At 46.2% G+C, this 10,960-nt stretch overlaps 3 long non-coding RNA genes across 3 annotated transcripts; all 3 read left to right on the plus strand.

The window, feature by feature from the left end:
• Positions 1 to 359: 359 nt before the first annotated feature.
• Positions 360 to 1,368, plus strand: LOC136571041 (uncharacterized). The gene is made up of 3 exons (XR_010785607.1): positions 360 to 390; positions 626 to 830; positions 908 to 1,368. It is a non-coding gene; the product is annotated as an uncharacterized lncRNA (long non-coding RNA).
• A 1,934-nt stretch (positions 1,369 to 3,302) lies between these two features.
• LOC136571044 (uncharacterized) lies at positions 3,303 to 4,434 on the plus strand. The gene is made up of 6 exons (XR_010785610.1): positions 3,303 to 3,708; positions 3,785 to 3,826; positions 3,921 to 3,964; positions 4,065 to 4,108; positions 4,190 to 4,230; positions 4,312 to 4,434. It is a non-coding gene; the product is annotated as an uncharacterized lncRNA (long non-coding RNA).
• A 60-nt stretch (positions 4,435 to 4,494) lies between these two features.
• On the plus strand, positions 4,495 to 6,716 carry LOC136571038 (uncharacterized). Its single transcript, XR_010785606.1, has 2 exons — positions 4,495 to 5,723; positions 6,285 to 6,716. It is a non-coding gene; the product is annotated as an uncharacterized lncRNA (long non-coding RNA).
• The last annotated feature ends 4,244 nt before the right edge of the window (positions 6,717 to 10,960 follow it).

Consider the following 10,960-nt stretch of genomic DNA (forward strand, 5'->3'; position numbering starts at 1 on the left):
TCCCCCCGTTTGTCACGTTCTGTGTCACGGGTGTCTGCACATGTTTGTGCCGGAGCTGCTCTGCCCTGCCGCAGAGGCTGCTGCAATAGGACAAGGCTCAGGGACACGCAGTTTGTGGGGTGTCGCCGGACTCTAGATGATATTCCTAGATAGACACAAGATGTTTGGAGCTGTGAAGATATCTTGCAGCCCTTTGACGTTTGTCCTCGCTTTCTTTCAGACGCAGAAGGATAAAATCCAGGGCAAAATCCATCCACCCATCCCAGGTGAGGAGGTTCCCCCGAGCAGGTCAGTCACCGTTTGTCTCTGCAGGGGCAGTGTAAAGTGTGACTCTGTTACAGCTCTGTTCTTTTTCTTTTTAGGAAGTAAAGCTGGACATCAGCAGTCAAGGTGAGGTGGGCAAGGTGAGCACTGAGTAGCGTACAGAAGCAGTTGTTATTGCTCCAGTCTCACTTTCCGGTGCAGCTCTAAGCATCTGTTCCTGTTTCTGCGCTTTAGGCAATCCACTCGGAGTACGCCGAGCCCCAGTCACCAACCGGCCGACGCGCCGGGTTTGCCGCTCTCCCGAGCCCTGGGGAAGTATCACGGGACTCGGCGATGAAGCCTCTGCCTTTTCTGTTTAAAGGTGTCACCAGGGCAGCCTTCAGCAATGGCCGAGGAGTTGCGTTGAGTCAGGGAAGTAGGGAGGAGGAGCGAGGCTCCGCTCAGGTTTCAGCAGCGCCACATCACCTCGTCTCCTCTTAGCCCAGGCGTGCCCCACGACGATGGCGTCAGCCTCCGAGTGCGGCTGAAGCGTGCGGCCCCAGGAGCCGGGCATTCTTGGGAAAAGAGTGAGTGGCAGAATTGTTGGGTTTTGGCCAATGTTCTGCTGAGGTTATGCATTGATATTTCGTTTTCTTTATTGGAGCGGACAAAGAAACAACAGGAAGTTGTTTAACAAGAGTGCCAGCAGGACCTTCCCAGCTGTCGAGGCAGCCTTCCCTTGCACCTGACACAGACCGGCATCCCCAGATGCCTGAGAGATAAGTAGAGGGCTACGACCCACAGAGGGGATGAAACCAGGGCGCAGGGCAGGGACCCACCGGGAGGGGTTTCTGAGTCCGCTTTGGAGACGGGGGTGTCCACGAAGCGGCCCCTTAGGCCTGGGGGGGAAATAAAAGCAAAGTCTCACTTTTGATCACAGTGCTGAGGTGCGCAGGGCAGAGCAGTGCCGGTGTGTATCGTGTCCCTTGTCTTTTGTGTATTATGTGATATTTGGGTATCTCATGTCTTTTATCTTAGCCCTGTGAAGGGCCTGTCGGAAACCTTGGCGCCATTCTTAGAATCTGTGATCTCAGTGTTCCTCAGCCTGGTACCCAGGCCATTGAACTTTTGACTCGGGAGCTCCGACAGGCATCAGAATTGCATCTCTCTTTGGAAGCATCCAGTCAGGTGGCTTTTCTGGTCTTGTTCTGAGCTGCACGGACAGCCGTGCTCCTCAATGCTCCATTTCAACGGATTAGGCTTTGTAAGAATGCGAGGTTAGGGAGAGGATTCTGACCGTAGGATTCCTGGGTATCCATCTTTGCAGTTCTTGGAATAAATCCTTCAGCCAGCATCTTCCTCCAGGGTTCTCTGAGCCTCATCAGTTTGCCATCTGTCTCACCTCGGTCATCTCCTTTTGCATTCTCTCAGTCCTTGCAGCCACTTTCCTTGCCAGGAGCTTTCTGTCCCTGTTGTGTCCCCCCTGTCTGTCACGTCCTGTCCCGTGTCACGGGTGTCAGCGCACACATTTGTGCCAGAGCTGCTCTGCCCTGCCGCATAGCCTGGTGCAGTAGGAGAAGTCCCTGGGAGTTTGTAATGTGGGGTGTAGTGGGACTCTAGATGGGATTTGTAGATGGACACAAGATGTCTGGAGCTCCTAAGTTATCCTGCAACAGTTTGAGTCTTGTCCTAACTTTTTTTTCAGATTCAGTTGGATTAAATGTGTGCCAGAGGGCCCCATCCCAGGTGAGGGGTTTCCCCCGTGCAGGTGAGGCCCCGTTTGTCTCTGCAGCAGAAGTGTAAATGATGCCTCTGTTTCAGCACTGTTCTTTGTCTTTCTTTTTAGGAAGCAAATGTGGATACCAGCAGTCAAGGTGAGCAGTGGAGAGAAGTAGTTGTTATTGCTCAGGTCTCAATTTCTGGTGCAGCTCTAAGCTTCCATTCTCGTTTGTGCGCTTTAGGCAATCCACTCGGAGTATGCCCAGCCCCCGTCACCAGCCGGCCGATGCACCGGGTTTCCTGCAAATGTGAGCCCTGTGGATGCATTACAGGACTTGGTGATGAAGCCCTGAACTTTTCTATTTAAAGGTGCCATCCAGGTGGCCTCCGGCAAGTGCTGAGGAGTTGTGGTGAGTCAGGGAAGTAGGGGGGAGGAGCGAGGGTCCACTCAGGTTTCAGCCATGCCAAATCACCTCATCTCCTCTTAACCCAGGCATCCCCTGTGGCGACGGCCTCGGTCTCCGAGCGTGCCCGAAGCGTGCGGCCCGAGCAGCTGAGCGTTCTTAGGAGCACGGTGAGTAGCAGGCTTGTGGGGTTTTGGCCGATGTGGTGCCACGATCCGGCACTGATGTTTGGTTTTCTTTAATATAGCTGTCTAAGAGACACCAGCCCGGTGCCAGCAGGACCTTCGCAGCTGACGAGGTTTCCTTTCTTCGCACCTGAGACCGGCATTCCCGGATGTCTGAGAGAGAAGTAGAGGGCCATGACCCCCAGGGGGGATGAAAGCAGGGTGCTGGTTTGGGAATTACTGGGAGGGGGGGGTTGAGTCCGCTTTGGAGGTGAGTAGGTTTGGAGGTGAGGAGTGTCCATGAAGTGGCCCCTTAGGCCCCATAAAAGCAAAATCTCACTTTTGATCCCAGTGCTGAGGTGAGCGGGGCAGAGCAGTCCCGGTGTGTATTGTGTCACTTGTCTTTTGTATATTATGTGTTGTTGGATATCTCATGTCTTTTATCATAGCCCTTTGAGGGGCCTGTCAGAAACCTTGGCACCAGTCTTAGCATCTGTACTCTCAGCGTTCCTTGCCCTGGCACCGATGCCATGGAACTTTTAACTTGGTAGCTCAGACAGGTATCAGAATAGCAACTCTTTTTCGAAGCATCCGGTCAGATGTCTTTTCAGGTCTTGTTCTGAGCTGTACGGACAGCTATGCCCTGCCAGGATCCATTATGGCAGATTAGGACTTGAAAGAATGTGGGGGCAGGTAGAGGCTTCTGACCGTAGGATTCTCGGGCATCCATCTTTGCAGTTCTTGGAATAAATCATTCAGTTAGCATCTTCTTCCTCCAGGGTTCTCTGAACTTCATCAGCCTGCCATCAGTTTCACCTTGGTCTTCTAATTTTGCGTCCTCTCGGTGCTCGCTGTCATTTTCCTTACCCTGAGATTTCTGTTCCTGTTGTGTCCCCGTTGTTTGTCCTGTCCTGTGTCACGGGTATCTGCGCACACATTTGTGCTGGAGCTGCTCTGCCCTGCCGCATAGCCTGGTGCAATAGGCGAAGTCCTGGGGACTCGATGTTTGTAATGTGGGGTGTAATTGGACTCTAGGTGGGATTTGTAGATGGGCACAAGATGTCTGGAGCTCTTAAGTTATTCTGCAGCTCTTTGATTTTTGTCCTTTCTTTCAGGTGCAGAAGGATAAAATCCAGGGCAGAGCCCCCCATCTCGGGTGAGGGGATTCCCCCGAGCAGGTCAGTCACTGTTTGTCTCTGCAGAGGGAGCATAAATGATGGCTGTTAGAGCAGTCTTCTTTGTCTCACTTTTTAGGAAGTCAAAGCAGAGAGCAGCAGTCAAGGCCGAGTGAGCGAGGTGAGCATTGAGTAGTGTACAGAAGCAGTTGTTTTTGCTGATGTCTCAGTTTCTGGTGCAGCTCTAAGCATCTCCACTTTTTTTTTTATTTTAGGTGGTCCGCTTGCCATCTATCCTGGCCGAGCATGCCCATTCCAGGTGTGTGCAGCTTAAGGTATCAGTGTGGCATGCTTGTCAGATTTGGGAGGTTGTGTTTTCACAGTGTCTCAGCATGCTTTTCTGCTTTGTTTCTTTGCAGGTGCTGTCACTGCCCTAGGCATGCCAAGGAACGGAGGAGGGCAGGTGAGTCGGGGTTTAGGCAGGCTGACTCATAGGTGAGCGTTACACAGCAGCATGCTAAGGGTGTACCTTTTCTTTTTGCAGGTATCTTCTGGGCACCCTCTGGAGTCAAATCAAGATTTGAGGTGAGCCGGGGCAGGGGTGCGGAGGAGCCCTGGGGATTACTGGTTTTGAGGGCAATAGTCACCTTTTCTGTTTTGTCTTAGGTACCCTGAGGAGCCTCGTAGCCAAAGGTTGGAAAGGACAGCACCGAGGCACACACGGAGCACGTTTCAACATCCACGTCCGACCGAGGATGGATTTTGTCTGCTCCTTTTCCAAAAGCTAAGTGTCGGGGCCAGTGGTTGGGAGAAGGGGAAAAACCTTTACTATCACAGAGGGCAATTTGATGTCAGCTTGGTGGAGAGGTCTGTAGTGGGACAGGCTCTCTGGAAGTAAAGGGAGAGGGTTTCTCCTCAGCCTGACCAGAGCCTTTGCCGGGCAGGGCAGTTCTGACCCATCTCAGGATTCTCGTGAACTTTGTGTCGTCCGCCTTCCTCAACTCAACATCGTCACGGATCTTTCCCCTGAGGAGCTCGCCTTCAGGTCCGGAGCTATCGCCACGGTCACCCGGCAGTCCGCTTCCTTCTCTAGGCTCGCTGAGCCTCTCGAGCATCCTCTTAACTGCTGTGGCACTAACTTCTTTTAACGAGTTACATTTCATCATCGCGTGCCATCGTCATAGGGCTTCCTTTCCTTTGGCATCATCAGCCTCTGGCTCATCTTGCACTAGGAATCTCGGGTCCCTAAGGGGACAGTGCCAGGCAGTTGCCACTTGTCTCTGTGTTATGTCACCCATGTCTATGTTATGTTGTCCGTGTCTGTGTCCGTTGTCTTCCATGTCATAGGCCTTTGTTACGTCTCGATGCTTTATTGGCACTATTCTGTGCCATATAGGCCGTGTTCTACTCACGTTCCTTTCTGGATATCCCTTCTTCTGGCATCTTTTCATTTTTACTCTTTGAGACAGTAATGTCTCAAACGGACAAGATGTTCTCATCCATCTTCCTTCTCACTACCAGCTTTGGTAGTGCCTTTTTTTCCATGCCATTCTCTTGGACTGCTAGAGGGAGTGTCTTGCACACTCCTCATGTGACTGCAGTACTTCTATAAGTTCCATCTTCTCAAGGGTATAGGACTCAAGAATTGATCTTCCAGCGAGTTATCTCAAGTCCTGGCTTTTATATTGTGTGTACCTGTGCTGGCTTATACTGTATGTACCTACACTCTATGTACACTTGCACTGTATGCATCGACTTACATTGTTGTGTGTATTTATATTGTACCACTTATGGTTGGAGCTGCCCTGCCAGGGCACGTAGTCACAGTTAGGTAGAAGAGTTATAAAAACTTTACTGTTCATCTGTCTTTTATGGGATTTTGGGTAGAAAACTTATTGGTCCAGAGTGGAGACAAGTCCTAGCTGTCAGATAGCCACTCGTTGACCGCTTCCTGTCGTCTCACAGGTCCCTGAGGCTGCCGATTTCCCCAGAATCTACCATTTGACGTCAAGGAGCGCAGCCAGAAGATGTGTCGCAGCACGTTCTTCAGCGTCTCGAGTAAGGGCCGCAGCGAGCGTGTAAGTGGGAAGAGCGTGTGAGCGTGTGTGAGAGCACGTGTCTGTGTCTGTCTGCGTCTGCTCGTCTCCGCGTGTGTCAGCGCATGCTGACTGGATTACTGGATTTAACCTTGTGTGTGTGACTTTTGCTTTTCAAGTTTTTCAACTCATTTTTAAATTGAGAATAAAAAATCCCCAGCTGGGTTCCCCCCCCCCCCGGCTGGTTTTTTTTTTTTCCTTGGTCCCGGTCAGTCTGTGAGGCGACGTTCATCACCAAAGTTTGGGCACAGACTGTCCAGGGACCGGGGTTTTTTTGTCAAGCAGAAGGATTTTTTTGAGGCTCCCGGGAACCATGTTCCCGAGGACCAATGATTGCTGGGGTGTAATTTAGCAGTTGTGATGAGAGGGATGGTGACTTCGTGTGTCATCTGAAGGGGGTGTTAATGGTAGATGAGTGTTGTTTTTTGTGTGCTTTTGTTGGTTTGGGTTTCCTATAACAATAAATCCACATGTAATGAAAATAGAAAAAGGTTATCATCTTGTGTTAATATGTGTGTTGTGTTGTATTGCTCTGTATTGCAGGGTGAGCACAGGGTGAACCCTCTCCTCCTTGCTGTGACACCTGGGCTGGCAGGAATGACACAGTGACCTCGGCCGGCCGATGCTGCCTGTGCCATCACCTGGCACTGACGTGTTTGATGAAAATCCTTTCGCTGGGATTTTTCTCCTGAGAAGCCTCAGAACAGAAATGGAACCAGTAACAATCTGCTGGCTGTGGAGTGTGGCCTGGAGATGGTTTAGCAACAGGGGCATCTTGGATTAGTCTCCTGTGCATTATTTCTACTTGATGACCAATCATGGTCCAGCTGCGTCGGGGCTGTGAGCAGTCCCAGGTTTTTATTATTCATTCCTTTCCAACTTTCTGATGTCTCCTTGCTCTTTTAGTATAGTTCTACTATCTCATTTTCTTTTAATATAATAGAGATCATAAAATAATATTTCAGCCTTCTGAAAGGTGGAGTCAAGATTCTCGTCTCTTCCCTCGTCTTGGGGACCCTCATCACCACAATCAGCGGCCGAGCGCGTTTGTGCGAGCCCCTCAGTAACCCTCGGCCGGTCCCGAGTCAGCAGACACCGGGGGGGCAGCCCCGACACGGCCGAGAGCGGGGAGACACCCTCTGTGCCCCGAGGGTACTGAGGGCACCTGGGCTGGGGGGAGACACTCTCTGTGTGTGCCCCGAGGGTGCTGAGGGCACCTGGGCTGGCAGGGAGACACTCTCTGTGCCCCGCGGGTGCTGAGGGCACCTGGGCTGGGGGGAGACACTCTCTGTGTGTGCCCCGAGGGTGCTGAGGGCACCTGGGCTGGGCCCCTGTGCAGCACAAGAGACACCAGAGACAGCAGTAGAAGATAAAGGGCTGACTCTTAGCAGGGGTTAATCCAAGGTTTTATTAAGAGTCCCAAAGGAGCTCCTGCACCTCAGGGGCCTCCTGCCGAGAGCCCCGGGAGATGTGCCAAGGTCACCTTTAAAGGGAGGTGGAAACCCAAAGTAGATAACATCCTACCAACCATTAAGTGACCCTAAGGGATGGATGCTGGGGGATCCAGACATACAGGACAGCGTATGGGGCAAGGCTTGGGGGGCTGACCCCTGGCCTCTGGCTGATCACTCGACGACTTGGACCGAAACTTCTGCATGGAGGGGATGGGAGGCTGAGTGATTGACAGAGAGGCAGGGTGGGCATTTGGGGATGATCTCATCCTGGGAGAGGGATAACACAGGTAAAGGGAGGGGGGTACAGTTTGGGATAAACCATTTGGGAAAAATATGGGGATACAAAACAAAATGACTTCAAAGTATTACAAAGTATAAAAATGCACTACAGCAGGTTTGGGCAGCACCAAATAAAATGTAATAAAATGCTTTAAAAATAAAAAAATTAAAAATAAAAATTTAAATAAAATTTAAAAAAACAAAATTAATTTAAAATAAATGAAAAACAAAAACTGTAAAGTGCTGTAAAGTGCTGTAAGAGTTCCCGAAAAGGTAGTGCCATAATGCAAGACCCTCAAACACCACCACAATCACCAGCTTGAGTTGGTCTGGGCAGCACTAAATAAAAAAAACTAAAAACCTTTAAAAATAGAAAAATAAAAAATAAAATTAAAAAATAAAATTAAAGCTTTTAAAATAGAAAAAATAAAAATAAAATTTAAATAAAAAATAAAAATAAAAAATAAATGCTTTAAAAATAGAAGAATTAAAAATAAAAAATAAATAAAAAATAAAATTAGAATAATAAAATAAAAGCTATAAAAATAGAAAAATAAGAAATAAAATTAAAAAATAAAATTAAAGCTCTAAAAATAAAAAAATTAAAAATAAAAATTAAATAAAAAATAAAAATAAAAAATAAATGCTTTAAAAATAGAAAAATTAAAACTAAAATAAAAAATAAGATTAAAAATTAAAATAAAAAGCTTTAGAAATAGAAAAATTAAAAATAGTAAGTATATAAAAAATAAAACTAAAAAAATAAAATAAAAACCTTTAAATATAGAAAAATTAAAACTAAGTAAATAAAAAATAGAAAAATAAAATAAAAGCTTTAAAAATAGAAAAATTAAAAATAAAAATTAAAAAAATAAAATAAAAGCTTTAAAAATAGAAAAAGTAAAAATAAAAATTAAATAAAAAATAAAATTAAAAAAAAGCTTTAAAAATAGAAAAATTAAAAATAATAAGTAAATAAAAAATAAAATTAAAAAAATAAAAATGCTTTAAAAATATATAAATTAAAAATAAAAATTAAGTAAAATTAAAAAAACAAAATTAATTTAAAATAAATTAAAAACAAAATAAAAACTGTAACGTGCTGTAAAGTGCTGTAATCGTTCCATAAAAGGTAGTGCCGTAATGCAAGACCCTCAAACACCACCACAATCACCCGCTTGAGTTGGTCTGGGCAGCACTAAATAAAAAAAACTAAAAACCTTTAAAAATAGAAAAATTAAAAATAAAAAATAAAATTAGAAAAATACAGAAAGCTTTAAAAATAGAAAAATAAAAAATAAAATTAAAAAATAAAATTAAAGCTTTTAAAATAGAAAAAATAAAAATAAAATTTAAATAAAAAATAAAAATAAAAAATAAATGCTTTAAAAATAGAAAAATTAAAAATAAGTAAATACAATTTTAAAAATAAAATAAAAAGCTTTAAAAATAGAAAGATTTAAAATAAACATTAAGTAAAAAATAAAATTAAAAAATGAAAATAAATTTAAAATAAATTAAAAACAAAATAAAAACCGTAAAGTGCTGTAAAGTACCATAAAAGTTCCATAAAGGGTAGTGCCGTAAAGCGCGACTGTTGTAAAAGGCGCCGTAAAGCGCGACCGTCGCAAAAGGTGCCGTAAAGCGCGACTGTCGTAAAACGCGACTGTCGTAAAAGGTGCCGCAAAGCGCGACTGTCGCAAAACTGCCGTAAAGGGCGACGGTCGTAAAGCGCGACTGTCGCAAAAGGGGCCGTAAAGCGCGACTGTCGCAAAAGGGGCCGTAAAGCGCGACTGTCGTAAAAAAAAGTGCCGTAAAGCGCGACTGTCGTAAAAAACAGTGCCGTAAAGCGCGACTGCCGTAAAATTGTGCCATATAGGCTGGCAGCGCCGTGGCCGTCACGGAATGCCGCACAAGATCGCGACGGCCTCCCGAGTGGGCGTGTCCGGGACGGGGCGCCGTGTCGACGGGCTGACGTCATTAGGCGGCACTCTGCCTGCAGTGCGCCGTTCCAGACGGCAGGGGGCGCTGTGCCTGCAGTTCGCCGGCGCAGACGGCAGGGGGCGCTGTGCCTGCAGTTCGCCGGTCCAGACGGCAGGGGGCGCTGTGCCTGCAGTGCACCCATGCAGACGGCAGGGGACGCTGTGCCTGCAGTGCGCCCATGCAGACGGCAGGGGGCGCTGTGCCTGCAGTGCACCCATGCAGACGGCAGGGGACGCTGTGCCTGCAGCGCGCCAAAGCAGGCGGCAGGGGGCGCTGTGCCTGCAGTGCGCCCATGCAGACGGCAGGGGGCGCTGTGCCTGCAGTGCGCCCATGCAGACGGCAGGGGGCGCTGTATAAATAGAGTATTAAGTACAAACTATCTAGAAGAAGAAATAAAAGCTCTATGTCACCTGCAGCTGTAGAAAATTTCAGCTCCCATGGAGGAAATAGTTTTCCTAAAATCATTACCGTTTTGGGGGTTTTTGCACTCTCCGGTAGCCTGAACGTTTCTACTGCTGCTTTTTTATTCTAAAGCTAGAATGGAAATCCAAGATTAGAAATACAGGGAAAGAAAGAGCGAAATGATTAAAGAGAGAAAGAAAGAAAGAGAGAGAGAGACAGAGAGAGAGACAGAAAGAAAGAGAAAGAAAGAAAGAAAGAAAGAAAGAAAGAAAGAAAGAAAGAAAGAAAGAAAGAAAGAAAGAGAAAGAAAGAAAGAAAGAGACAGAAAGAGAGCGAGACAAAGAAATAGAGACAGAAAGAGAGTGAGAGAAAGAGAGAGAGAAAGAAATACAGACAGAAAGAGAGAGACAGAAAGAGAGCGAGAGAAAGAAATAGAGACAGAAAGAGACAGAAAGAGAGCGAGAGAAAGAAATAAAGAGAGAAAGAAATAGAGAAAGACAGACAGAAAGAAAGAAAGAGAGACAGAAAGAGAGAGAGAAAGAAATAGAGAAAGACAGAAAGAAAGAAAGAAAGAAAGAAAGAGAGAGACAGGAAGAGAGCCAGAGAAAGAAAGAAAGAGAGAGAGAAAGAAATAGAGAAAGACAGACAGAAAGAGACAGAGAGTGAAAGAAAGAGAGAGAAAGAAATAGAGAGAGACAGAAGGAGACAGAAAGAGAGCGAGAGAAAGAAAGAAAGAAAGAGAGAAAGAAATAGATAGACAGAAAGAAAGAGAGAGAAAGAGAGAGAGAGACAGAAAGAAAGAAAGAGAGAGAGAAAGAAATAGAGAAAGGGAGACAGAAAGAGAAAGACAGAAAGAAAGAAAGACAGACAGAAAGAAAGAAAAGGAAAAAGGAAAGGAAGAAAAAAAAAAGGAAGGAAGAGAAAGGAAGAAAAAAAAATGAAACAGGAAAAGGGTGAGAGTGAAAAAGAAAGAGCGAAAGTGGAAAAAGGGGTGAAAAAACAGAGTGAAAAAAAGAAAAAAGAGTTGGAGTGGAAAAGAAAGGACATTCGGGAGGGGCGGTGCTGCCTAAGGTGCTTCCGCGCCCAGGAGCGAAGGAGCCG

Source organism: Molothrus aeneus, unplaced genomic scaffold, assembly GCF_037042795.1.
Source record: "Molothrus aeneus isolate 106 unplaced genomic scaffold, BPBGC_Maene_1.0 scaffold_53, whole genome shotgun sequence".
Taxonomy (NCBI): Eukaryota; Metazoa; Chordata; class Aves; order Passeriformes; family Icteridae; genus Molothrus; species Molothrus aeneus.